This window comes from Muntiacus reevesi, chromosome 14, assembly GCF_963930625.1.
Source record: "Muntiacus reevesi chromosome 14, mMunRee1.1, whole genome shotgun sequence".
Taxonomy (NCBI): Eukaryota; Metazoa; Chordata; class Mammalia; order Artiodactyla; family Cervidae; genus Muntiacus; species Muntiacus reevesi.
In genome coordinates, this window is record NC_089262.1 from 30573544 (window position 1) to 30599020 (window position 25477).

A 25477-nucleotide genomic window follows, 5' to 3' on the forward strand; every position below is an offset into this window, starting at 1 on the left:
TCCCAGTTGAACTCAGCACTTTAGTCAAAATATCATGGTGGTGTAGACATTACTAGAAACAGTAGAGAGACTAGTCAAAAATGTCCACCTCTGATTCCAGTCACTCCCTCCTTCCTCTCTTGTGAATCTCAGAATGTCTGGAAGACTCTGTGTAAAGAGGCATCTAAGCAGAGGGGGTGTGTGGGGCATGGCCATGGCCATGTGCTGAAAGAGGTGCAAACTGGAGCCAAGTTAAGGGTTGGAATCACATCTGGGGACTCACATAGAAAGACCTGCTGGCCCTTAACCCGATCGGGTAAGTGGCCACATAGTGATGTATATGCATTTGCACAGGAGTCACTTTAATAAAACAGAATACTGAATGCTTCCCTATGACTGGAAGCATGGCTTCCAAATCCAATTAAACCAACACCACTCACTGGCCCCAACATCCCAGCAGGATCTTTGATCTGAGAGAGGCTTGTTTTCGTTTAGCCTCCTTGGCTTGAAGGCAAGAACACGAACTGGGTGAGTTTCAATTCTCCCCAGTCAGTGCAGACTTCAGACAGATGGTGGAAAATGCCCTTTGGCCTGACTTTCAGAGGAACTAGTTCCTCACAAGATCATCAACTAACAACAACAACAAAAAAAAATCCACAAATTGTACATTATGTTTTGCAGTTTACAGAGTTGTTCCACAGATTTCAGTGGTTTTCAATCCGGGACTCACATTACAACCATGTAGGGAGCCATTAGATTCACATTAGAACCATGAAGCCATTTATGGTCCATTAGAGTTGGACCATAAAGAAGACTGAGCCTCGAAGAATTGATGCTTTCGAACTGTGGTGCTGGAGAAGACTCGAGAGTCCCTTGGACTGCAAGGAGGTCAAATCAGTCAATCCTAAAGGAAATCAACCTTGAATATTCATTGGAAGGACTGATGCTGAAGCTGAGGCTCTGATACTTTGGCTACCTGATGCGAAGAGCTGACTCACTGGAAAAGACGCTGATGCTAGGAGAGACCGAGGGCAGAAGAAGGGGGCAACAGAGGATGAGATGGTTGGATGGCATCACTGACTCATTGGATGTGAATTTGAGCAAACTCCAGCAGGTGGTGAAGGACAGGGAAGCCTGGTGTGCTGCAGTCAATGAAGTCACAGAGTCGGACATGACTTAGCAACTGAACAACAAAGGGAGCTTATTAAAAGGACCGACTTCTACATCTTATCCCAAGAAATTCTGATCGATTCAGAACTGGATGCACAAGCATGTGGACATTTTAACAAAGCCCTCCAGAGGATTCTAACATAAAGTCAGGGCCGGAAACCACTGATGCCACCTAACATATATTATGCTTCTGCTGGGAGGCTCCCCTGGATGGGAGAGGAAACCAATGCTCAGAGAGGCTCTGCCCACCATCACATAGTGCAGGCAGCACAGCAGAAGTGGGAACCCAGTCTGTAGATTGGGAGTCCTGCCTCAAATTAACAACCTCAAAGAGAAAATGACAAAACATTTACATGGTGATCTATAGATCTTAAAGCACTTTCACCTCACAGTCTTAGCTTATCCTTAGAATAATCCTGTGCCGTGGGCAGGAAAGCTATTATTGTTCCCACCACTACATCACTGCTCTCAAGTTAAAGGTGAGGAAACAGAAGCTCATGTGGGTAAGTGGTTTAAAACACCAACCTTATATTAAAAGCCCCCAGTGTGCTCAGAATTGCGTGGTGATAAAATTGACAAACCCTCACTTAGGATGCACCACATGCCAGGGACTGAGGTGGAAGCACCATGAATACATCATTTCACAGATGAGGACCTGGGGCCCAGAGAGGCTCCACGAGTTGTCCGAGGTCATGCAGCCAGCGAGCAGTGTACAGAGGGAAAGGAATTCTGTGGTTGGGCTCCACGATCTGGGGTTGTTAAGCTTTTCACTTCTGATGGCTACAAACGAGCAGCAGACCCTACCATCAAGACGCTCCAGTGCACAGAACCCAACCGGCCATGGCTTGGTGGATAGGTCAGAGGACTTTGGGACCACGGGTTCTGAGCCATCTAAGGCTTTTCTCCTTCTAGTAAAGGGTTCTCTCAGCAACTCCCCCTTCCCAAGCCCTGCTCTGATTCAGGGTGCTGCTGGAATCTAGGGCTGGTCCTTCAAGAGCAGTGGATGTTCTTGGGTACTGCTTCCAAAGTCTCTCCTGGGCACCACTGCCCATCCCAGGTATAATGGGTCAACATTTTTGGAGGGTGAGACCTAGGAAGGGGTACTTTGGTAAATTAAAAAATTGTATTGGAATATAATTGTGTCGCAGGCTTCCTAGGTGGCACTAGTGGTAAAGAACCTGCCTGCCAAGGCAGAAGAAGTAAGAGACGCGGGTTTGATTCCTGGGGTGGGAAGATTCCCTGGAGGAGGGCACAGCAACCCACTCCAGTACTCTTGCCTGGAGAATCCCAAGGTCAGAGGAGCCTGGCAGGCTGCAGCCCATGGGGTCAGAGAGTTGGAAACGACTGAAGAGACTGAGTAGAGCACGGCATAATCGTGCAGCATTAGCTAAAACCTCTACCAAGTCACATACCAATCATTTCCTTCCTGTGATGGGAACAATTACAATCCAGTCTCTTAGGAACTCTGAACTTTATAATACATGGTTGTCTATAATCACTACTCTGGGATTATTTATCTGATTGCCAGTTGGTACCAGAACTGGCATTTAACTAAACATTTAGATGATTCTTACGAAGCCTCAGTTCTAGCACAAAGAATTAGGGAAGGCAGATACTGGTTAGGAGATAGGATTGCATCTTCCTCCATCCTTTGGGCCCGGAAAGGGCAGTTTCCTAAAAGGACTGCATTGAGCTGAGTGTTTCTTTTTTTTTTTTTTAATTTTATTTTATTAGTTGGAGGCCAATTACTTCACAACATTTCAGTGGGTTTTGTCATACATTGACATGAATCAGCCATAGAGTTACACGTATTCCCCTGAGCTGAGTGTTTCTTATGAGAAGGGCTGTGAGGTCTAAGGGACTCTCCCTCAGGTGTGGAGGTTCACACCAGGGAGCAACTGTTAAATGCTGTAAGCCAGTGGACTTCAGGTTGGTAGCTTGAAATCAGTCAGAGCACTCATCATACCCACACTTATATGATGGGAATTGGCAAAATCAGAATTTTGTTCCTTCTTGTTTTCTTCTCTTGGGAGAGCAGTTGTTAAGCATTGAAGCAGCACACCCCTAACTCCACCTCCCCAGGCTCGGAATCCCCACAAGTAAGAGGAGGGCTTAGGAGTAGTCAAAACTTTCAGGTGACTTAGTGCAGGTTTGCAGACAGCTTTTTGACTGGGGGAGACGTCATGGATCCCAGCTCCCTTCATTCTTCCCTTTCCTCTCATCTGCCTTCCTGTCTGTGCTGACTGAACCCTGCTCTCCTCAGAGCCCTGGTCAGACTCCCCTCATTGCTGCCCCTGATGGTTGAGGCTGTGGGATTATTATTTTCCTACTTCCTGTTGACGTCTGCAATCAGCGGTTAGCAAGCCCTCCAACTGCTTAACAGATTAACTTTCTTACTATGGTACAGAAACCAAAATCAAATCAAAGAAAGAAACACCCCCCCCCCCCCCCCCGTAACCATAACCTAAGAACTTAGCTCACCTTGACCCTTGTATGTGTACCTCTTAGGGTTGCCTGGGGTTCTCTGATAGAACCTTTTCAGCCTGTGTCTATTCACTCAGCCTGGAGCATGCCCTGACCTGCCCGGGCACCCTGCCCATGGCTCTCCACAGCAGGGGCCACTTGAGCTCTACCAGGAAGTTCTGGGATGAATGTCCATCTGTGAGAGAAGCCCAGGGAAGGCTTGCATTGTGTCCTGTTCCATTCCTGGTGCTGGGATCCTGCCTGGTCAATGGTCAAGATAACCAGGCCCTTCAGACTGATTCTCTGCCCAATGCCCAGATCAGTGGGCACAGAGAGTCACAGATAACGGACCAGTGACTCCTAGGGCTGGCCTGCATCTTACATTCTGCCGGCCCCAGTATCCACAGTGTGTAGCCAGACCATCTTTCTGGCAGAATTCCCACATACTGCCTCCTGGCAGCTCAGCTGGTCACCTACCCGCCTTCTGGTTGTCCATCCACTCTCCTGTTCTTCTTGGAGGACTGATTGGTTTCAAGGTCCAGGTTCCTCTTGTCTGATCGCTCTCATTCCTAGAGAGCAGGAAAACACCCCTCTGCATTCTTGATATCAGTTAGAATTAATCTCTGCACACTTCCAAAAGTTTCACACTTTCCCATTTCCTCCATTCCCTCATTTCTCAGTAAATCTACTAGCTGTTTTCACATTTGGCTCACTTTCCTGTCAAAATACGCTCAGTCCTGTGTAAAGTACATGTGCGAGCACATAGACTAGTGCGTGCGTGTGTGCTCAGTCAGTCGTGTCTGCAGAGCCGTGTCTGACTCTTTGTGACCTTATGGACTGTAACCCAAAAGGCTCCTCTGTCCTTGGGATCTCCCAGACAAGAATACTGGAGTGGGTTACCATGCCTCGTCCAGGGGATCTTCCTGACTCAGGGCTTGAACTGGTGTCTCCTGCATGGCAGGCAGATTCATTACCCACTGACCCACCCTGGGAAGGCCCACACAGATTGGTAATAGCAGCCCAAATCACCCTCTTCCTCCCACTCCCAGCCCAGAATAGGTGCGCATTTACTACCACATGACCGCTGCATATTCCCAGAAAAAACCCCTAAACCCTTCAGTCATTTAAAGAGAAAATCGTGGTAGTATCCTCTCCAACCCTGAAGGAGATTTATTGGTGGAGCCGGAAGTGGCAGCAACCACATGACAGGAAGAGGCGTGGGATTCAACCAGAAGATCAGTTTCAATTATGTCAAGGAGCCAGGCAGCCTGGCTAGGGCCGAGTAATAAGATAACATGTTTGATGTCTCACTGGGAAGACTAAATATGCTTGAATAGTCGTTCATTCATTCATTCATTCATCAAATCTTTATCTTCCTCACCTCCTTCAGGCCATTGCTTGCTGACACCTTATCAGCAAGACATTTGCTGACTAGTCTTCAAATCATCTTCATAACTGCTCCACTTTCCTCATTCCCTGCCTTGCTTCACTGTTCTCTACAGTATATACCATCATCTGACCTATGATATTCTTCCTTATTATTATTATTTGTTGTTGTTGTTGATGATGGTGTGTGTCTCTCCACTAGGCTGTAAGATCTGCGAGAGAAGAGATTATGCAGGATAGTGCTTAGGACAGTGGCTTAAATCCCAGTGAACTCAGAATGTTCAGTTCTGTGTTCAGTTCTGTGTAGGTGTATATTTTTATATATAATTATAAAAATTATATATTTATATGTATCTTATATATATATATATATGCAAAGAAATGTAATAACCTCAGATATGCAGATGACACCACCCTTATGAAAGAAAGCAAAGAGGAACTAAAGAGCCTCTTGATGAAAGTGAAAAAGGAGAGTGAAAAAGCTGGCTTAAAACTCAACGTTCAAAAAACGAAGATCATGGCATCCAGTCCCATCATGTCATGGCAAATAGATGGGGAAACAGGAGAAACAGTGACAACCTAGGCAGCATATTGGAAAGTAGAGACATTACTTTGTCAACAAAGGTCCATCTAGTCAAAGCTATGGTTTTTCGTAGTCATGTATGGATGTGAGAGTTGGATAATAAAGAAGGCTGAACACCAAATAATTGATGCTTTCGAACTGTGCTGTTGGGGAAGGCTCTTCAGAGTCCCTTGGACTGCAAGGAGATCAAACCAATCAATCCAAAAGGAAATCAGTCCTGAATATTCATTGGAAGGACTGATGCTGAAGCTGAAACTTGAATACTCTGGCCACCTGATGAGAAGAGCTGACTCACTAGGAAAGACCCTGATGCTGGGAAAGATTGAAGGCAGGAGGAGAAGGGGATGACAGAGGATGAGATGGTTGGATGGCATCACTGACTCAATGGACATGAGTTTGAGAAAGCTCCAAGAGACAGCGAAGGACAGGGAAGCCTGGCGTGCTGCAGTCCATGGGGTCACAAAGAGTCAGGCATGACTAAGTGACTGAGCAACATATATATTCTTATCTAGATTCTTCTTCATTATAAGTAATTACAAGATGTCGAGTAGAGTTCCCTGCGCTATACTGTAGGTCCTTGTTAGTTATCTGTTTTATACATAGCAGTGTGTGCATTTCAGCAGTAATATTTTGCAAGCTGTATGCTGAATTGCGTATATTTTTCCCAGCCAAAAATCATATATAAACTTTCTCCTCCTTTAGGTCTTCAGAAGAGTTCTCTCCCTGAGAGGCTGTCTCCTGGGTTATAGTCCTCAGCAAGGTCCTTGAAGAAAATCTAAACTCACAACTCTTCCGTTGTGAGTCATTCTTTAAGGCATGACCTGCACCCTGTGTGTGTGTGTGGTTGGAGTTGCACTTCTCATCTCTATGACTTTGGACTTGACCACGTGAAAAGCTCTGGTCAACAGAGAGGGAAGGGTTGTGATTGTTTTTGTTGTATCCGAACAGAAGCCTTAAATACAACTGCAAGCTATTGTATTTGTTGACTGAGGCCTTCCTGCTCTTGTTCTCAGATTGTCCCACATGGTGCCTCCTCCTTCCATCTGGGTTTCAGAATGAGAAAACAGGTGGAGCCCAGATAAGCCAGCTCAGTCCAACCCATTCCAGCAGAGCCGTGGCCAACCTACAGCTAAGCCACAGTCCTTACGTAAAGTGAACAAAAAAGAAACGTGTTGTAAGCTACTGAAGCAACACCATTTGTTATCATTGCAGAACTGACTAATCAAGGGCAAGAGCTGTAGGAGGAGAACATATGTTTTGCAAGACTGTTCAAGCAAGATTATTTTTTCACAGAGGGATCTCTATATGTGTTACATATGTGTCTGTGAATATACAGTTCATCCAAACGCAAAACAACTTTGCCACAAATATAATCACTCATAATGGTAATAACCTTGTCTACTATGTGTATTTTAATTTCTAGAAAGGTGGGCTTGGGGACTGAGAAGTTAAAATAAAATAAAAAATACACTGTTGATCAACTAGCATTACCTCTCTGGCACCCTGTTTATTTGTCTCAGGAGGAAATGAACAGCAAGAGTTCTAGAAGCACCACATTTTGGATACAAAAGAGGCCAAAAGACTTGAAAGGATTCTCATCCAATGTCTCCCTTTTACATGCTGGGCAACTAAGGCCTGGAGAGATGAAGTGTTTTGGCCTAGTGCTTGATGGGAGACTCTTTAGAGCACTGACAGCAGGCTGTGTACACATCTGAGGAAGTTGCAGTGCCCAAGAAGAAATTTTAAGAATGTGGCAAAAGCATTTTTCCTCTCTAATTCCTGCTTTTTCCTGCACCTCAGTTAGTTAGAATGCTGGGAGACCACAGGAGTAGCAAAAGCTTCTAATGTTCACCAGAATTTGGTTCTCCTTTTCCTTTGGGCAGAGAGTTAAAGTTTGTTTCATTGACTCCTCTGTAGTTAGAGTCAAGTGAAGGAGTTGGGGCCTCTGAAATGGGCAGATGTACTTCTCATCTAGTCCTGGTCTCTTAAGATATTCACATATTCTCTCACTCTGATCCATTATTGCCCATAGGAAAATGAAATCGGAGACTTCAGTCTTAAGGGTTTAGTACAGCCCACAGATAGAGGAATCCTGCCTCTTCTGCTGACGCCCATTGGACTGGGACTTGGGTGTGAAACAAACTTCTCCTCATTAAGCTTTTGAGATAAAGAGAGGTTGGGTGTTAAATGACTAGTCTTACATAGCATTACTAATCCAGGCATAATCCAAAGACAATAAGTGCAACATAGTTTAGATGGTAATTACCATATTTAACTGAGGAGAAGAGCTGTAAATAAGAAAGATGCTTCTGACCTCTGGCCCACGGTCACTGCTGTATCTTGAACATCATCATCAAAGTCTCGGACTAACCTCTGCATTGCTTCCTCTGCATTTTCAACTCCCACCCACTACACTGTCACATTCATATGTGTCCACAGGTGTTCAACATCACTTGTTGGAAGGCTGACTACTTTTACAAAGCCATATATAATTGATTATTTTGATTCACAGACCCACTGAAAGAGCACTTGACCTTGAGCTCTATAACACATTCTTCCCATTAATCAACAGGCGTTCCCTATCATTGAAGGATATGTTCTGACACCTTATGGATTCCTCCAAAAAAGTTGTTCAGATTCATCAATTTGAAATGTAGGAGAGATGAGTGACAAAGTCAATGGAGAGGTAGCTGCTGGATAAGTGAGCTTGAATAGTGGTACTCTTATGTAGTGCAAAGTCAGGCAATTGCACTTAGAAAAAAACAGATAAAATATGCTTAATATCTTAAAAGGAAAGTGCTACTGTAAATTATAAAAGAATCCCTTCATAGATTTCTTAATAAGTCCACCACCCCATTAGTGTGCACTGACAAACAGTAGACCTAGCTCCCAATTGGTTGCTAGGTTTCTGTGCAATGTATTTGTACATGGAAATAGAGTGGGCTTATGCAAATATGACAGAAAATGAAGAAGAACTAAAAAGCTTCTTGATGAAAGTGAAAGAGAAGAGTGAAAAAGTTGGCTTAAAACTCAACATTCAGAAAACTAAGATCAAGGTATCTGGTCCCATCACTTCATAGTAAATAGATGGGGAAACAGAGGAAACAGTGAGAGACTTTATTTTGGAGAGCTCTAAAATCACTGCAGATGGTGACTGCAGCCATGAAATTAAATGACACTTGCTCCTTGGAAGAAAAGCTATGACCAACCTAGACAGCATACTAAAAAGCAGAGACATTGCTTTGCCAACAAAGGTTCATCTAGTCAAAGCTATGGCTTTTCCAGTTGTCATGTATGGATGTGAGAGTTGGACTGTGAAGAAAGCTGAGGGCTGAAAAACTGATGTTTTTGAACTGTGGTGTTGGAGAAGACTCTTGAGAGTCCCTTGGACTGCAGGGAGATCAAACCAGTCTATCCTAAAGGAAATTAGTCCTGAATATTCATTGGAAGGACTGATGCTGAAGCTGAAACTCCAATACTTTGGCCACCTGATGTGAAGAATTGACTCATTGGAAAAGACCCTGATGCTGGGAAAGATTGAAGGCAGTAGGAGAAGGGGAAGACAGAGGATGAGATGGTTGGATGGCATCGCATCACTGACTCAATGGACATGAGTTTGAGCAAGCTCTGGGAGTTGGTGATGGACAGGTAAGTCTGGCATGCTGCAGTCCATGGGGTCGCAAAGAGTTGAACCTGACTGAGTGACTGAATTGAACTGATGCAAATATCTGCATATTTGACTGCCATGACATTGGCCTGGCAGAACCTACTATATCACTGTTGACTCACTGCTTTATAATAATAACATCAGCTTTTTGTACAACATGTAGTTGGTGTGTCTTCCAGACAACTCTCTCTGAGACTACCAAGGGGAAAAAAAAAAGATTAGGAAGTCAGTATCTAAAGCTTAGTTAATTTCTCCTTATCTGTGTAAACACTCTTCTTGGAATATTACCCATAATGATTTTTTTTTCCATCCCTGGTCAGGCAGATGTCCCTTCCTAGGCTTCTCAACTCAGCTTCAGAGACAGAGATTAATTTTAATACTATGACAAGAACAATATAATTTGGAAGGGAAGTTTGTTGGTTTGCTAATGCCTCCAGTTTTGTCAATTACCAACTTATTTACAAGTCAAAATATAAGTGGTGAGGGATGCTTTTCATGGGAGTGCCTCAGCAGAGGGTCTGATGTGAGCCTGGATGTCTGGAATGCCTTTCTGAATGTCCTTGATTGCTCAGAAACCCATTATAATCCCCACCTTTGCCTTCAAGCTCTGTGCCGGTGCCAGGCACATGGAGCTCAAGTGGGGCTAGTGAGTCAGTCTGGGAATAGCAGCAGATAATGTTCATTTTAATATCTGGTGGAGGTAGAAGACAAGTTTCCTGCTTAGGAGCAGTCTTCAGGAGCACTTACATGCTGACCAAATGAAGGATCAGTAAACCGAGGGTCAAAGCCTCCACCACGCCATCTTCCTTCTCCCTCTTTACCCTTCTGGACATCACATTTAGCTCCATATCACTTCACAGGCTAACAGGAGCAAGGATTCTGTGGGTAGACAGGAATCACATTCCATGGTCCAGACAGTTGGCCAAATCCCTTAGGAAGCATTTCTGTCTTCCTCTCCAGAGTTCCTCTCTCTGTCAGCTGCCTTGACTTGCCCCTTTATCTTCCTTCTACTCTGCTTTAAACCCCAAGCCATCTTGTTCTTCCTCAGCTTGTATGTCTCTGACTAAAGTACCAGGATGATTTCTAGAGAAATTGTAACTGTCACGTGTTCCTCAAAGTATGCCCCATGGAAGTAGGGGGTCTCAGCCTTTCCATCACGTGGCTTGTTAGAATCTTTCCCCCACTGAAGTGGCTCCCTTTATATGTAGGCATAGGGCTTTGGGGAAAATGTGATTTCTCCATGCTGCTTCAGAAGCAATAAAGATTGATACATGGCCGCCCACGTGAAAGCCCAGCTGCCTTCTCATCTTCAATTTCAGCTTTCCTGTCTTGAGGCAGGGACTTCCTTGGATCTCCCCAAAGTGGGAGATGCCCAGTCCACAGAGCACCAGGACTGGGCCCTATCAAGAATTGCTTATGGATCTTGATTTATCATTCTTCCTGAACCCACCCAGACCAGTATCTCATAGGTGTCAAGAACTGTGTTTATGCTTTTTTTCCCCTATATTCCTCATACTTCATACAAAGCTCAATGCATAAAAGGTACTCGATAAATGGTTTTGAATGAAACGAAATGTATTCGGTGTTGGGTGCATTTAGAGGGAATTTGGGAAGGATTTTACTCTCTAATGGGCTACAAGTCATTGGCATATATCATTGAAAGAGGTAATGCTTTGTCTATCTTGGGTGGTCTAAAAAATTGATAATAATAACAATGTGTGTTTTAATTGAATTTAAAATTTTCAAAGTATTTTCTTATAAAATATTTTATCATTTTCCCCATGGGAAATCTCATGGAATTTCAAGATGGATCACTGAGTTTGCAAGTGCTTCTGGCTGTTCAACAGTAGAGGCAGAACTGGTACCTTGGCTTTTGAGAGTAAACTGGTGTAATTTTTCTGGTAATACATGTTAAAAGCCTTAAGAATGTAGATATACTTTGACTTACAAAATATACTTCTAGAAATTCATCAGAAATGAACAGAGATATGAAAAAATAATTTCGTATACATACACACAAATCCTCCCATGCTATTTATAAAAAAGAATATTGGGAAATGTCTAAATATAAAATCATAAAGGCTTATTTAACTAGATCATGGGTGGTGTTAGTTGCTCAGTTGTGTCTGACTCTTCTGCGACACTGTAGACTGTAGCCCGCCAGGTTCCTTTATCCCTGGGATTCTCCAGGCAAGAATGCTAGAGTGGCTTGCCATTTCCTCCTGCAGGGATTTTCCTGACCAAGCGATCAAACCCAGGTTCTCCTGCATTGCAGGCAGATTCTTTACCATCTGAGCCACCAGGAAAAATCATGGTATAGATATATAGCAAAATATTATTTAATCTTTAAAAATAATGTGACAGAACTTTAATCATATGCAAATAAGTGGAAGAAAGAAGATAACTGGGTATAGAAATTGGATGCGTTTGACCTTAATTCTAACAATATGTGCTTCCACATGTGCACAGAAGAAAAACTGGGAATATACTTAATTATATGCACCCAATATATCTGCAGGGGTCATCTCTGGGAGGATGATTCTAAAATTGATCAATATTATTTCAGTAATAAAATATTACTAAAATAAAATAAAAAGTTACTACTTTCATAATTGAGGGAGAAAATCTCAATAAAACTGTTAACACCATAAAAAAAAATCTCTTCATGAAAACCTGGCATTTTAGGGTGTAAATACATGGATGAAGTCCCCTCGAGGGTGAGGTACAGAAACTGCTTCTCTGTGTTGTAGCAAAAATTTCAGCTGTTGACAGCCAGCTTCCCAGTGTTAATCAGTGTGTGAGTCTGAGCACATGACCCATTTCTTGGGCAATAAAGATGTGTTTCAATAGTTTTTGAGGTCCTGCTCACATTATTTTTAGGAACTTGCTCTGTTTCTCAGAACTCCATAACTATGTCCATCTTAGAGTTATTTAAAATCCCCAGGGGCAACCAGCCATTATTTGCCATTCCATAAACTTCTAACAAGTGGATGAGAGGCAGTTTCATGGAAAAGCTCCTTTTGCAGAGCCTCAAAGAAGGGTGGGGTCATCTTATTAAAATAGAGTTCAGGAAGTTCATTTGGGTTCTCTGTGGAAAACTGGGTACTTGTTTTACCCTGGCCCTTCAGCTTCTGGTCATCCTTGGTATGCAAAGCAAGAGGAATTGGAACGTTGAAGTGTGAAAAAGAGGGAAAGAAGGTGAAAAAAAGGGGAGAATCTGAAAGTCCAAAGGGTGGTTAGGAAGAAGGGCAGCTGAAGGGCTCCAGGGTTAAGCCTACAACCAGACATCTGAGCATCTCAGCCATATCCCGAAACTATTCCCGGTGCCGTCTCCCGCTCCCGTCACCTTGCTCCATCTTGTACCAGCACATCTTGTCTCTACATGATTCAATCAGCATTCTCACTCTTGTACAATACGTTCTTTCAGACTTCTTCATTGAAAGCAGCAAGGATACTTACCCAGCAGGGTAATTACTTGTCTCTCTTACTGTTTGTATTTACTCTGTTTTATTCTTTTCCTTTTACTCATCTTCCCTCAGGAGCCCTCTCCTGACAAAAAAAAGCCACCTGTCCAATCAAAGATGTAACAGCTAGGGACCTGAGCTGGCTGGATCTGCAGGGAAAGCAAAAAGTACTCCCAGAAAAGACTCATTGAGAGAAAAAGGGAGGAGAATGGGAACCAGGATTCATCCTCTTCTAACGCATTTTCAGAAAACTTCAAGGTGAACCTAGTTTAGTGACTGGAACAACAATCCATTCATCCATCGAACTATCAGTCCATCCATCCATCCATTCACCTACCCATCCATCCACCTTCAAATGTCCACTGAGCATCTCTGATACACCAGGCATGGGCAGGGTCCTGAGAATACAGCCTTGTGCTAAAGCAACCCTCTTAGTACTCAGGCTGGTAGAGAAGAGAAAAGCTAGTAAAACATTTTAGTGTAAATGACACAGGTATTAAGAAGGATTCCACAGGGGCCACGAGAGCCAACGGTGAGCAGATTTAACCTTCTCAAGAAGGCTGGGGCTTCCCTGGGGCGGCGCCTGGGGGATGAGAAGGAGAAAGCCCCTCTTGCTTCTCTCTTCATAGCCCTGCATATAACTGGGCATGGCGGATGTTCTTGGTTGCTTCTCTAGCAACCATTTTCCCTTTGTTTTCACACACAGAGCTCAGTTTTGTCAGCTATTAGCTGTCCAGTTCCAGAGAAAGAAGAGGTATCAGTCAACAGTAACCATGGTAATCTCACTTTCCATTCGTCAGTGATTGATTCAGGAGTGGTTATTCCACCCAGTTCTGGTCACTGAGACATGGCGGAAATCTGGGATCTGCTGGGGAAGATGCTCCTCCCTGGTCAAAAGAGAGAGTGGGGAGAAAAAGTCTCCCCAGATGGAAAGAGTCTGGGTCCTTGATGTTACTGTGAGCTGCTGAAGCAAAGCTGGGACTGGTTTTCTCAGGACTTCTTTGGTGAGTGTTTTACGCCCATTATTTAGCCTGGTTTTAGCCAGGCATCTGGCCTTGGGGGGAAAATTTTATCAAAGGTTGGCACGGACAGCTCGGTGGTCTAGTTGGTGAAATGGCTATGTTTTCAACACTAGTGGCTTACAGGTGGGAAAGGCAGACATTGGCTGAGAACTATCAGGATGATGCTATGAAAGGAAGAGACAAAGTAGCATGTGGCCAGGAGTATTGTGTCATTTGGGCACATTTAAAGGAATCCTTTCTTCACTATTGCTTTATTTGTTTGATTATCATTTTGATTTTTTTCTTTTCAGTTCTCTGGACAATGGCATATTTAGTGCTGGGACTCATTAGAAGTAAAAATCCAGTAATTATTCTGTCATTTGATCTGTCTTTTGAGTGTGCATGCTCTGGCAAAGGAAATACAGAATCTCAGTGGTCATTTAGCCAGGTATATGAATGATTCCCACGTCATGAGACATTTCCTCAAATTTGAGAAAAATCATAAATATTTGGTACCAACTATTGGAAGTCCTATAAATAAACCCATCTGGCTCAATTTTCTGGATCCTTCTCTAGTAAACAAAAGCCACCTGCATGTTTCAGGGTCTCTCACCATAGACTCAAAGTTTCAGGAGCCCAAAGAACTGTATCTTCCTGTGTCTCAGGCACAGGAAAACAGAGTCAACAGCTTTGGTGCCTGGGCTGCCTTGAGCACCATTTCCTCTGATATTGTCTGGGAAAAGTTCCTTTGGTGTTCTCAGTCTAGCCCTTTGTTTGGCTGTTCTCAAGGATTAGTTGATAAAGAATCTGCATGCCAATGCAGAAGATGGGGGTTTGATTCCTGGGTCAGGAAAATTCCCCTGTGATAGGAAATGGCAACCCACTCCAATATTCTTACCTGGAGAATCCCCATGGACAGAGGAGCCTGGTGGGCTACAGGTCACGGGGTCACAAAGAGTCAGACATGATGGAGCACACACTCATGCATGGAGGGTTATTTGGTAACAAAGAGTCCATGAGATGGTTGGGGCTTGGGACTAGATGTGAACTGAGGATGCAGCATGATCTGGGTGGAGACCACGCCCTTTGGAGCTGACACCCTTACAGATCTGGACAGGTACAAAGTGACCTTCATCACCTGAGATGTGATGCAAGCAGCAGAAAGTGGTGTCTAGAGCTGGTTCTGCTCTTTCTCAGTCAGATTGATTTTGACCCATCTCTTGCTCTTTCTGAGATGAATTTCTTCTAATAGAGAGGGTTCAGAGGCTCCCATCTGTCTGACTTTCCTCAGTCCATTATTGTGAGGATGAGATGAATGGAGATTATGAAAGTGTTCCACGGGACTGTCAATGCCATTTATATATAGGCGAAACAACCAATCAGATTCCATATTTCCTTTGCCAGTGCATGCACATGTCCAAAGACATCTACACAGAGTAATTACTGGATTTTCACTTTTAATGAGTCCCAATAGTCAATAAGGAGTGGATGCTCCCTGGATCCTCCGTGTCCCTCAGAGTCTGTAAGCAGAGGTCTAAGTCTGGATGGAGAAGGTGCTCCTTTCTTCCTGAATGTCTTGATTTAGGAACTCCCAAACATCCTTGCTTTAGGACTCTTGGATACTGAGGGGCTGCTGCGTGCTACCTGATGATGATCTCCCTTTGGCTGGGAGCCCAGTGACTCCTGTGACCTTCTCAGTTCAGGATTCAGGACAGGGTCTCTTGGTTCACAAGGAACCACAGATCCCAGGGGCCCATAAAGTAGAGGAAATAGGGTCCAAAGCCCATGCCAGTCACTCCATTATTTGCTGGTGTCAACACCAAGAGCTTTGTGGTGGGGTGGATGCATGTGTGCTCAGGGCTGGACCCTTCGCAAAGCAAACACAGTTGGCCTTTGGTGAGTTTCTGCTTTCTCTTTGACATTCTGTTCTCCCTCTGACTCTTTTTTGTCCTTCCCTACACAGCTGGTGATTAACTCTACACTGGCAGTACTAGCAAATTTGAGAGGAATGTGGCACAAGACTTTCTACAATGATGGAAAAGATATAAGTCTTCTCTTTCCAATATGGCGGCCACAGCCATATGTGATTGTTGAATGTTTGAAAGGTGGCCAGTGTGACTAAGGAACTGAATTTTTAATATTATTTAATTTTAACGAACTTACATTAAAATTGCTGCATGAAGCCAGTGGCTAGTGTATTGAACTGTGCAGGTCTGGAGTTCAATACCTCAATCATTTCAGTCCTTCCACTCTCATCACAATTAATCTGTTCTTCAGATGATGGATAAAGAAGATGTAGTACAGGACTTCCCTGGTGGTCCAGTAGTAAAGAATCTGCCTGCCAAGGCTGGGGATGTGGGCTGATTCCCTAGTCCAGGAAGATCCCACAATGCCCGCGGGGTAGCTAATAAGCCTATGTGCCACAACTACCGAGTCTGAGCTCTAGAGCCTGTGTTCCATAGCAAGAGAAGCCATTGCAATGAGAAGCCTGCACACTGCAACAAAGAGTAGCCCCCACTCGATGCAACTAGAGAAAGCCTGCATATAGCAACAAAGACCCAGCACAGCCAAAAATAAGTAAATAAAGAAATAAATAAAAAGAAAATTTTACATGTGATTCATGTCAATGTATGGCAAAAACCACTATAATATTGTAAAGTAATTAGCCTCCAACTAATAAAAATAAATGAAAAAAAAAGCTTAATGATAAGAAAATTAAAAAAAAAAGAAAATTTTAAAACCATATAACACAAATATACAATGGACTGCTACTCAGTCACTAAAAAGAATGAAATAATGCCATTTGCAGTAACATGGATGCAACTAGAGATGAGCATACTAAGTAAGTCAGAAATGAAGTAAGTCAGAAAGAGAAAGACAAATATCATATGATATCATTTATACGTGGAATCTAAAATATGATACAAATGAACCTATCAACCAATCAGAAACAGCCTCCTGGACACAGAAAACAGACTTGTGGTTGCCAGGGGAGAGGGGGTTGGGGGAAGGATGGAGTGGAAGGTTGGGGTTAGCGGATGTAAGCTATTATATAGAGAATGGATAAACAACAAGGTTCTACTGTATAGCACATGGAACTATATTTAACATCCTATGATAAGCCTTAATGAAAAAGAATATAAAAAGAATATATATATATGTATATCTAAATCACTTTGCTAAACAGCAGAAATTAACACAACATTGTAAATCAACTATACTTTAATTAAAAAACAAACAAAATTAACCTGTCCTGGGTCCCAACTCCAAAAGCCCTTTTCTTAAGAGACGTACCAACAAGCTAATCTGACAAATTCCTACCAGTAAATTAAAATCTTACTCCTATTAGGTAAATGCGTAGGTTTGCACAATGCCATACTTTAGTCAATGCAGAGGCTCAAATGACAGGCATTTGAAGGACTCTGGCAGACAAGCACAGTAGGGGAAAAGATTATAGGCTTAGAGCTTTAGACTCACTTCAAAGCATATGCTATGGACGGGCACATCCTCCCTGGTGCCCTGGGCTGCTCTGCAGTTCCAGCTAGTCTCTTAAAGCCTGGAGAGAGTTAAGGTTAAAGCTGTGTAGATGCGAGCCTGGGAAAGAACTGGAGGTGGGAGGGTTGGAACGGGCCGAGCCCAAAGAATGCCAAGATCTTGCAAAAGAACCTGGCATGCCCTTCAGAGTGGCATTCTGTTCCACCCTGGGTGGGGGAGGTGTCAGGTAAAGGTTGTTAGGGAGAGATCACTGCCATGGGGGCAGGATTGAAGGGTTAATAGTTCAAAGAGACCAGAAACCATACTGAAGGCCACAAAACGGACTGTGGCCCTTGCACTGGGGCCACAGACAGAAATTGGAATTCTAATCTTAATTCTAATTCCCCCTTTTATTTTCTTCTGAATTCTTTTATGAACATTGCTTTTTTGGATGTTCCTTTCACCCTGAACCTGAGCAGCATTTCTGTTTCTCTTGGACAACCATGGGACAGCTCTCAAGTTCTTGCCTGTGTTTTCAGATACCTACTGGCATCAGAAGCCAACACTTTCGCGTCAAATACTAGGTTGGGTAAAGGGTGAGGATAATGAGGGGTGGATGCACTTTATAAGTATATTTATAAACGGGCTTCCCAGGTGACTCAGTGATAAAGAATCTCCAACTCAGGAGATGTAAGAGATTTGTGTTTGATCCCTGGGTCAGGAAGATCCCCTGGAGGAGGGCGTGGCAACCCACTCCAGTATTCTTGTCTGCAGAGTACCGTGGACAAAGGAGCCTACTGAGCTACAGTCCATACAGTCGCAAAGAGTCAGATGTGACTGAAGTGACTTAGCATGCACGCACAAACATATAAACAAAAAAGAGTCACCAATGCCCACCCCCCCACCCCCTCAGATCACGCTGTACTTTTCTGAACCTCCCGAAGGTAAGGGTTGCTCAAGTGTTCAGTGTCACCCTTCCCTCTCTCATTTGTCCTTTACTCAACCAAATCTCACGAGGCATTTGGCATCAAGGAGCAGAAGCCTTGGAAGAAGAAACTCTGAGAAGCCTGCAGTCTGGCTGGGTTGACTCACCAGTTGCAATGTTACCAAGTATTCCTGGACTTTCAGCCAGCCACAGGGTCTTGTTGTGCAGAAGCATTTTGACAACTCACACCATCCCCTTCTCCAAGTCCTTGCTGATGTCTACTCTCTGAACACTATTGATTTCAGTCTACTTGCATGAAAAATACAAATTCTTGCTGGGCCAAGGTAACTAAGAGCAGGGGTTTTCCACTGGCGGGTGGAGGGGGGTGGGTAGTGTGGATCTTGCTTTCTCCAACCCCGGGGACATTTGGAAATGTCTGGAAATATAATTTTATAGTCACTACTTGAGGGGGGGAATTTGTCCTCTCTGGAACCTTAGTCAACATCTGAAGACATCGGTGATCGTTACAAGTGGGGTGAGGGGAAGAATACTGCCATTTCGTGGGTGGAATCTAAGGGTGCTGCTAAGCATGCTACAATGGACAAAAGAGCCCCCAACAAAGAATTATCTGTTCTAGAACATCAACAGTATTAAAGGTAAGAAACTCTTGCTCAGAGGGAAAGCCCAGGCTGGATTCTTGACACTGAAGCATCAGAAAGTGAAAGTCACTCAGTTGTGTCCAACTCTTTGCAACCCCATGGACTATACAGTCCATGGAATTCTCCAGGCCAGAATACTGGAGTGGGTAGCCTTTCCCTTCTCCAGGGGATCTTCCCAACCCAGGGATTAAACCCAGGTATCCCACATTGCAGGCGGATTCTCTACCAGCTGAGCCACAAAGGAAGCCCAAGAATACTGGAGTGGGTAGCCTGTCTCTTCTCCCACTGGATCTTCCCAACCCAGGAATCAAACCGGGGTCTCCTGCATTGCAGGAAGATTCTTTACCAAATAAGCTGTCAGGGAAGCATCAGATAGTCCTAAAAAGATCATCATTTTCGATGTTGGAAGGCTAGTAAGTACCCTGGGGGTAAATTTAGGAAACCGTAGGATAATTTTGTCCAGAATTCTCATCTATTCATGACCTAGTCAGTTTCATATTTTCATGAGTCCTTAACTTCCTCTGAAAGAGAGAGTGTATCCTCAGAGTGACACATGTCAAGCTGGTCTCCAAGGGTCTAGATCCCATTTTACTATAGTACATACAGAGGGAGACTTGGCTCCTCCATCTGTCAAATGGACTCATAATACTTCATAATACTATCAGCTGGGCCTGGTATCCTAGGGAGATAGAATTGAAGCTTGCTATGTGAGTTGGCATGAAGAGGGAACATGTGAGTTAAGTACTTCTGTCTGATTCCAACTCTAGAATGGATACTGTAGGTGGGAAGAGGGTACCAGTAACTTGTGAGATCCAGGTCAGCAGACTGTGCCTGGCGCTCAGTGGGTCATGGGGCCATGAAGTGACTTTCCTTGTTGATAGTGGATGGGGGAGTTGCCGAGCCCAGCATGTATCAATCTTTCCGTAAGGACTGTCAGTGGGTTGGGAGGGAGAGGACATGCAGTTGTGACAATATTCAGGGGCTGAAAGGGGGACAGAAAACCATGGCAAGAATTTATGCCAAGGGACTTCCCTGGTGGTCCAGTGGCTAAGACTCTGTGCTCCCAACACAGCATACCTGGGTTCGATCCCTGGCCGGGGAACTAGATCCCACATGCCGCAGCTAAGAATTCACATGCTGCAACAAGAACCAGGTGCAGCCAAATAAATAAATATTAAAAAAAAAAAAGAATTTATGTAGAGCTTCTTGGGAAAATAAAAGCAAACATGATACTTCTTTTTTCTGACTTTATAAGAATAACACAGTCATTATTGAAATTCTCTCAAGTACAGAAAACTATGCAGAGAAAATTAAAATCTCCCATAACTGTACCCCAAGGAGATAACATCTGTTAACAGGTATGGCATTTTCTTTGAGAAAAACAGAGAAGGTCCGGGCAGGACAGGGTAGGGAGATGAAAAAGGTCTTTTGAGAACAGCAGAATGCAACAACATGGATATTTACAGCTTTGGAATTATTCTGTCTGTGAGCCCAGAGAGAAGAGTCCCTGCTTGAGCCTGGATGAAGCGACAGCAGGACAGATGGGCGGTGTGACAGAGGGGCATGTGTCAAGTTCCCCTTACCTCAGGGTTCACGTGGAAAGCATCCTCAGCATTTGCTTCCATGAACAGAAGTGTTCTTTAGCTGAAAGAGGAAATGACTCATTTTAGCTCAAAGATGATGAAACAGGAGATGCCATTTCTGACTCACTTTGCAGCAATAGCAAGACTGAAATTACTGCACTTAAATGATGGCATAAGCCAACTCTAGTTTTTTTTTTTTTAATTAGTTTTCTAGCAACCTTAGTGTTAGTCGCTCAATCGTGTCCAACTCTTTTTGACCCCCTGGACTGTAGTCCACAAGGCTCCTCTATCCATGGAGGATCCTCCAGGAAAGAACACTGGAGTGGGTGGCCATTCCCTTTTCCAGGGGATCTTCCAGACCCAGGGATCAAACCCAGGTCTCCTGCATTGCAGGCAGATTCTTTACCATCTGAGGCTCTACGGAAGCCCTCTAGCAACCTTGGTGGTGGTGGTTTAGTCACTAAGTCGTGTCTGATTCTTGCGACCCCATGGACTGTAGCTAGCCAGGCTCTTCTGCCCATGGGATTCTCCAGGCAAGAATACTGGAATGGGTTGCCATTTTCTTCTCCTTATTATGAAGTAATTTAAAAACTTATAGATAACTTGCAAAAATACTAAAAAAATTTTATATACCCTTTACTCAGATCCCCTAATTGCTAATATTTTGCCACATTTGATTTATTCTTTTATGTATACACAAATGATTATTTTTACTGAATCATTTGAGAATAAGTCATGATGTCTCTTTACCCTTCAGTATTTCAGTATGTTTTCCTAAGAGCAGGGGCATTCTCTTAAATAACTGTAATGTAATTAATTAAAATCAGAAAATTAACACTGATATTAACAGTACATGCATGCTCAGTTATGTCTGACTCTTTGTGATCCCATGGACTGCAGTCTGCCAAACTCCTCTGTCCAAGGAATTTTCCAGGCAAGAATATGGGAGTGCGTTGCCATTTCCTCCTCCAGGGGATCTTCCTGACCCAGGGATCAAATCCACATCTCCTGTGTCTCCTGCATTGGCAGGCAGATTCTCTACCAAATAGTAAAAATCACTGATATAGTACCATTACCTAATCTGCAGATCTTTGTCACATGTTGTCAGTTATCCTAATTGGGATTCGATTTTGTAAATCTGGTCCTAGAGATCCTAAATGTAATTTATTGACATATCCTGTCATAGGATGACTGAACTGGGAACCTGGCCACTCCAACTCAGAGCTCAAGTTGGATTCTATCTTATGGGTTCATATGAGCATTGGCAGAAGCCTGCTTTTCGAAATGTGAATAATTTTTGGTTGTGACCATGTTGTTCCCTGGGCTGTTGGGTGTGGGCTTCTATCAGCTGGGCTGCAACCATCCAGAATCGTGATTCCTATCTCATTCCTTCCAGTATATCTGGCTCTAGATTTTGTCTAAGATGTTTTAAACTCTGGGGACTAATTGGCCGGGCTCCGTGAGGCATAAGGTGACAACTGCTAATTGTGGGGATCTGAGGGACTTCCCTGGTGGTCCAGTGGCTAAGACTCTGCCTGTGTCTTGGTTCAATCTCTGGTTGTGGAACTAGATCTCACATGCTGCAATTAAGACCCAGTGTGGTCAAACAGATAAATAAAAATAAATAGTAAAAAACAGTATAGATCTGATTTAGAAAAAAAAAAAAGGATTTCAGGGCTTGAATACAAAATAGGCTCCTAAATGTATATTTTTTAAAATTTGCTTTGAAATACAGATAACAATGCTCTTTCCCAGATGGCGCGGTGGTAAAGAATCCATCTGCCAATGCAGGAGACCCAGGAGACTCAGGTTCATCCCAGGACTGGGAAGACCCCCCCACTCCAGTATTCTTGCCTGGAGAATTCCATGGACAGAGGAGCCTGGTGGGCTACAGTCCTTGGGGTCGCAAAGAGTCAGACATAACTGAGCGCATGTACGTGCACGCGCGCGCGCACACACACACACACACACACACACACACACACACACACGAACAATTCCTAATTTAGTGCTCAATTTTCTCTTGCACACTCCATGCAAAAACAATCTAACCAGAGTAGCAGAACAAATAATACTTAAAAATAATTTCTATGTCTTCAAAATCCAGACTTCTGGGGATTATTGTTTGAGGAATCCAGTGCTGAGTATTCTCCACGTTGACTCAACCCCTGGAGGAGGAAGTGGACAGCCAGCAGCTGTGGATTCCTACCAGCAGCTTTATGCATCTTAAATCTCTCCTAGATTCCCTACTCTCTCGACATCACCGCTACTGGCTTAATGAATGGAGAGACCAGACATCCTTTGTTAAAAACATTTATGTTGAAGTGTAGTTGATTTACAATGTTGTTTCGTTTCAGGTGTATAGCAAAGAGAATCAGTTATACACACATTGTTGTTTAGTCGCTGAGTCATATCTGACTCTTTAGCAACCCTATGAACTGTAGCCTGCCAGGTTCCTCTGTCCATGGGATTTCCCAGGCAAGAATACTGGAGTGGGTAGCCATTCCCTACTCACAGGATTTTTCTGACCCAGGGATAGACTACACGTCTCCTGCATTGGCAGGCAGGTTCTTTATCAATGAGCCACCAGGGAAGCCCTATACATATATTCCATCCACTCTTTTTTAGATTCTTTTTCCATATAGGCCTTTACAGAATATTGAGTAGTGTTCTGCCTGCTATACAATAGGCCCTTATTAGTTATCTGTTTTATATATATTAGCGTATATACGTCAATCCCAATCTTCCAGTTTATCCCTCACTCGTATTTACCCCCTGGTAACCGTAAGCTGAAGCACATCAGATAAAGACAGATAGACTATGATATCACTTATATGTGGAAAATAAATAAAGAGGTACAAATGAAATTATCTATAAAACAGAAATAGAGGAACAGAGAATCCAGACATCTTTGCAATAAAAGCCTATGAAGTGATGAGGCATCTGAGCATAAAATGGCCAGTCCCAAGGCATCTGAAAAATGAGTGCTCATCATACAACTGTCCAGGGCAGCTTTCTCAGAAGCCATCCATTTTTCTCCATAGGATACAGCGATACTGAATTTTTCATTTAAAAATTCTGAACATTCTAGAGTGTATTTTAGATTCTGGGGATGATTTCAGGACTTAAAGCCCTCTCCTTGATAATGTTGTAACTCTGTTTAGAACAACTCCTGCTCTGCTCTGTTACCTCCCAAATTAAATCCAAACTCTTTGTACCCTTTGGCAGGAAGCCCCGAGGGGTCAGCAGGGGCTGGGGAGTGTGCAGGAGTGGAGCCCAGGAGGGCTGCACTGGGGGTGGAAATTCAGTCAGGATTCTGGGGCAAGAGACTATAAAGAATAGTGTAGTCTTTTCACTCATTTTTGCAGTTCAACAATCACTGATTGAGTACTAGGTCTTGGACTCCATTCATTCATCTATTTATTCATTCAGAATGAAAAAATACCTGGCACACCATTTCCTGGAGAAGGGCATGGCAACCCACTCCAGTATTCTTGCCTGGAAAATCCTGTGGACAGAGGAGCCTAGCCGGCTACAGTCCATGGAGTTGCACAGAGTCAGACACGACTGAAGCGACTTAGCACGCATGCACGCACACCATTGAGCCCTTGAGTCACTCTTCGCCCTCATGCCCACACCTCCTCCTACTTCTGCTCTGTGTCCCGTGGGCTGGCCCGCTCCTGTGACTCTTGTCATTCAGCTCTGTTTGGTTCCCACCCACAGCAAGCAGAGAATGGGAGAAGAACACATCAGGGCACCTATCTCCCAGCACCCCTGCCTTTTTCCTAGCCTGGTTCCAGCAGTGACTCTGTCTCCATGGCCACAGTTCTAGGTGGGCATCCCCTCTCCATGGTTCCATCTCTCATTGGGTCCTGGAAAGACCTCTCCCTGCCCGTTCCCCTCGAGGCAGAGGCTGGTGACAAATTCCCTTATTAGTTTTCTCAACTCTGCCCACCAGTATGTAAATTATAACATCCTATTAAAAATCTTAGCACAATATGTCATCTTTTTCCTTTCTGACCCTGACTGCTACAGCCCTTGAATATATGCTGAATTGTTTTCTGAATATTTTGGACAGACTGGAAAGATTAAAGTTTTGTGAATAGTGTTCAGCATTAGGCTTCACCAGTGCAGGATGGGGAGGCATGACTTAACAGAAGCTCCTGGGGTGGAAATCTCAGAGATTTAGTCCTTTATAGACTCCAATATTGTGTGTCAGTCAAAGACTGACCTGATCTCTGACCACATAATTGGAAGTATGGTGACCAGAAGAAAGGTGATAGTCTTAATTCTGTCTCCATTTATAGTTCTAGGCTCAGTTCTGGGCTTCCCACTTTAAGAGGAGTCATGTTAGTTGTCTCTAGGTACTTGAAGTCTGTCATATAGAGCAGAAGTTGAACAATTTCTTCTTTAAGGACCAAATAGTAAATATTTTTGGCCTAGATGGCCATACATTCTCTGTTGTGATCGCTTTATTGTTCAAAAGCAGTTGTGGACAATATGTGAGTGAATAGGCTTGACTGTGTTATAATAAAACTTTATTTACAAAAATAAATGGTGGGCTGAATTTGGCCTGTAGGCATTATTCTGCCGACTTCTGATATGAAGGGAAATATTAGATTTATTCTGGTTGTTTCCAGAAGTCAGGAGTTAGATCAATGTGTAAAAATTGTAGGGGGGTATATTTGTGCCATGAAATAAAAAGATGCTTGCTTCTTTGAAGGAAAGCTATGACAAACCTAGACAGCATATTAAAAAGCAAAGACGTCACTTGGCCATCAAAGGTCTGTCTAGTCAAAGCTATGGTTTTTCCAGTAGTCATGTACAGGTATGAGAGCTGGACTATAAAAAGGCAGATCATCAAAGAATTGATGCTTTCAAACTGTGGTGCTTTAAAAGACTCTTGAGAGTCCATTGGACTGCAAGGAGATCAAACAAGTCAGTCCTAAAGGAATCAATCCTGAATATTCACTGGAAGGATTGATGCTGAAGCTTAAGCTCCAATACTTTGGCACCTGATGTGAAGAGCTAAGTCATCGGAAAAGACCCTGATGCTGGGAAAAATTGAAAGCAAAGGAGAAGAGGGCAGTGGAGGATGAGATGGTTAGAAAGCATCATAGACA

General features: G+C 43.5%; 1 protein-coding gene across 5 annotated transcripts in view; it reads right to left on the reverse strand.

Annotated features, from left to right (window-relative positions):
- Positions 1-25477, reverse strand: part of PRLR (prolactin receptor) — a 194183-nt gene that overhangs the window by 38719 nt on the left and 129987 nt on the right. For all 5 annotated transcript variants that reach the window (XM_065905385.1, XM_065905384.1, XM_065905383.1 and 2 more), the window contains exon 2: positions 20355-20415. The gene's annotated coding sequence lies outside the window, so the exon portion shown is untranslated. The remainder of the gene's footprint in view (positions 1-20354; positions 20416-25477) is intronic.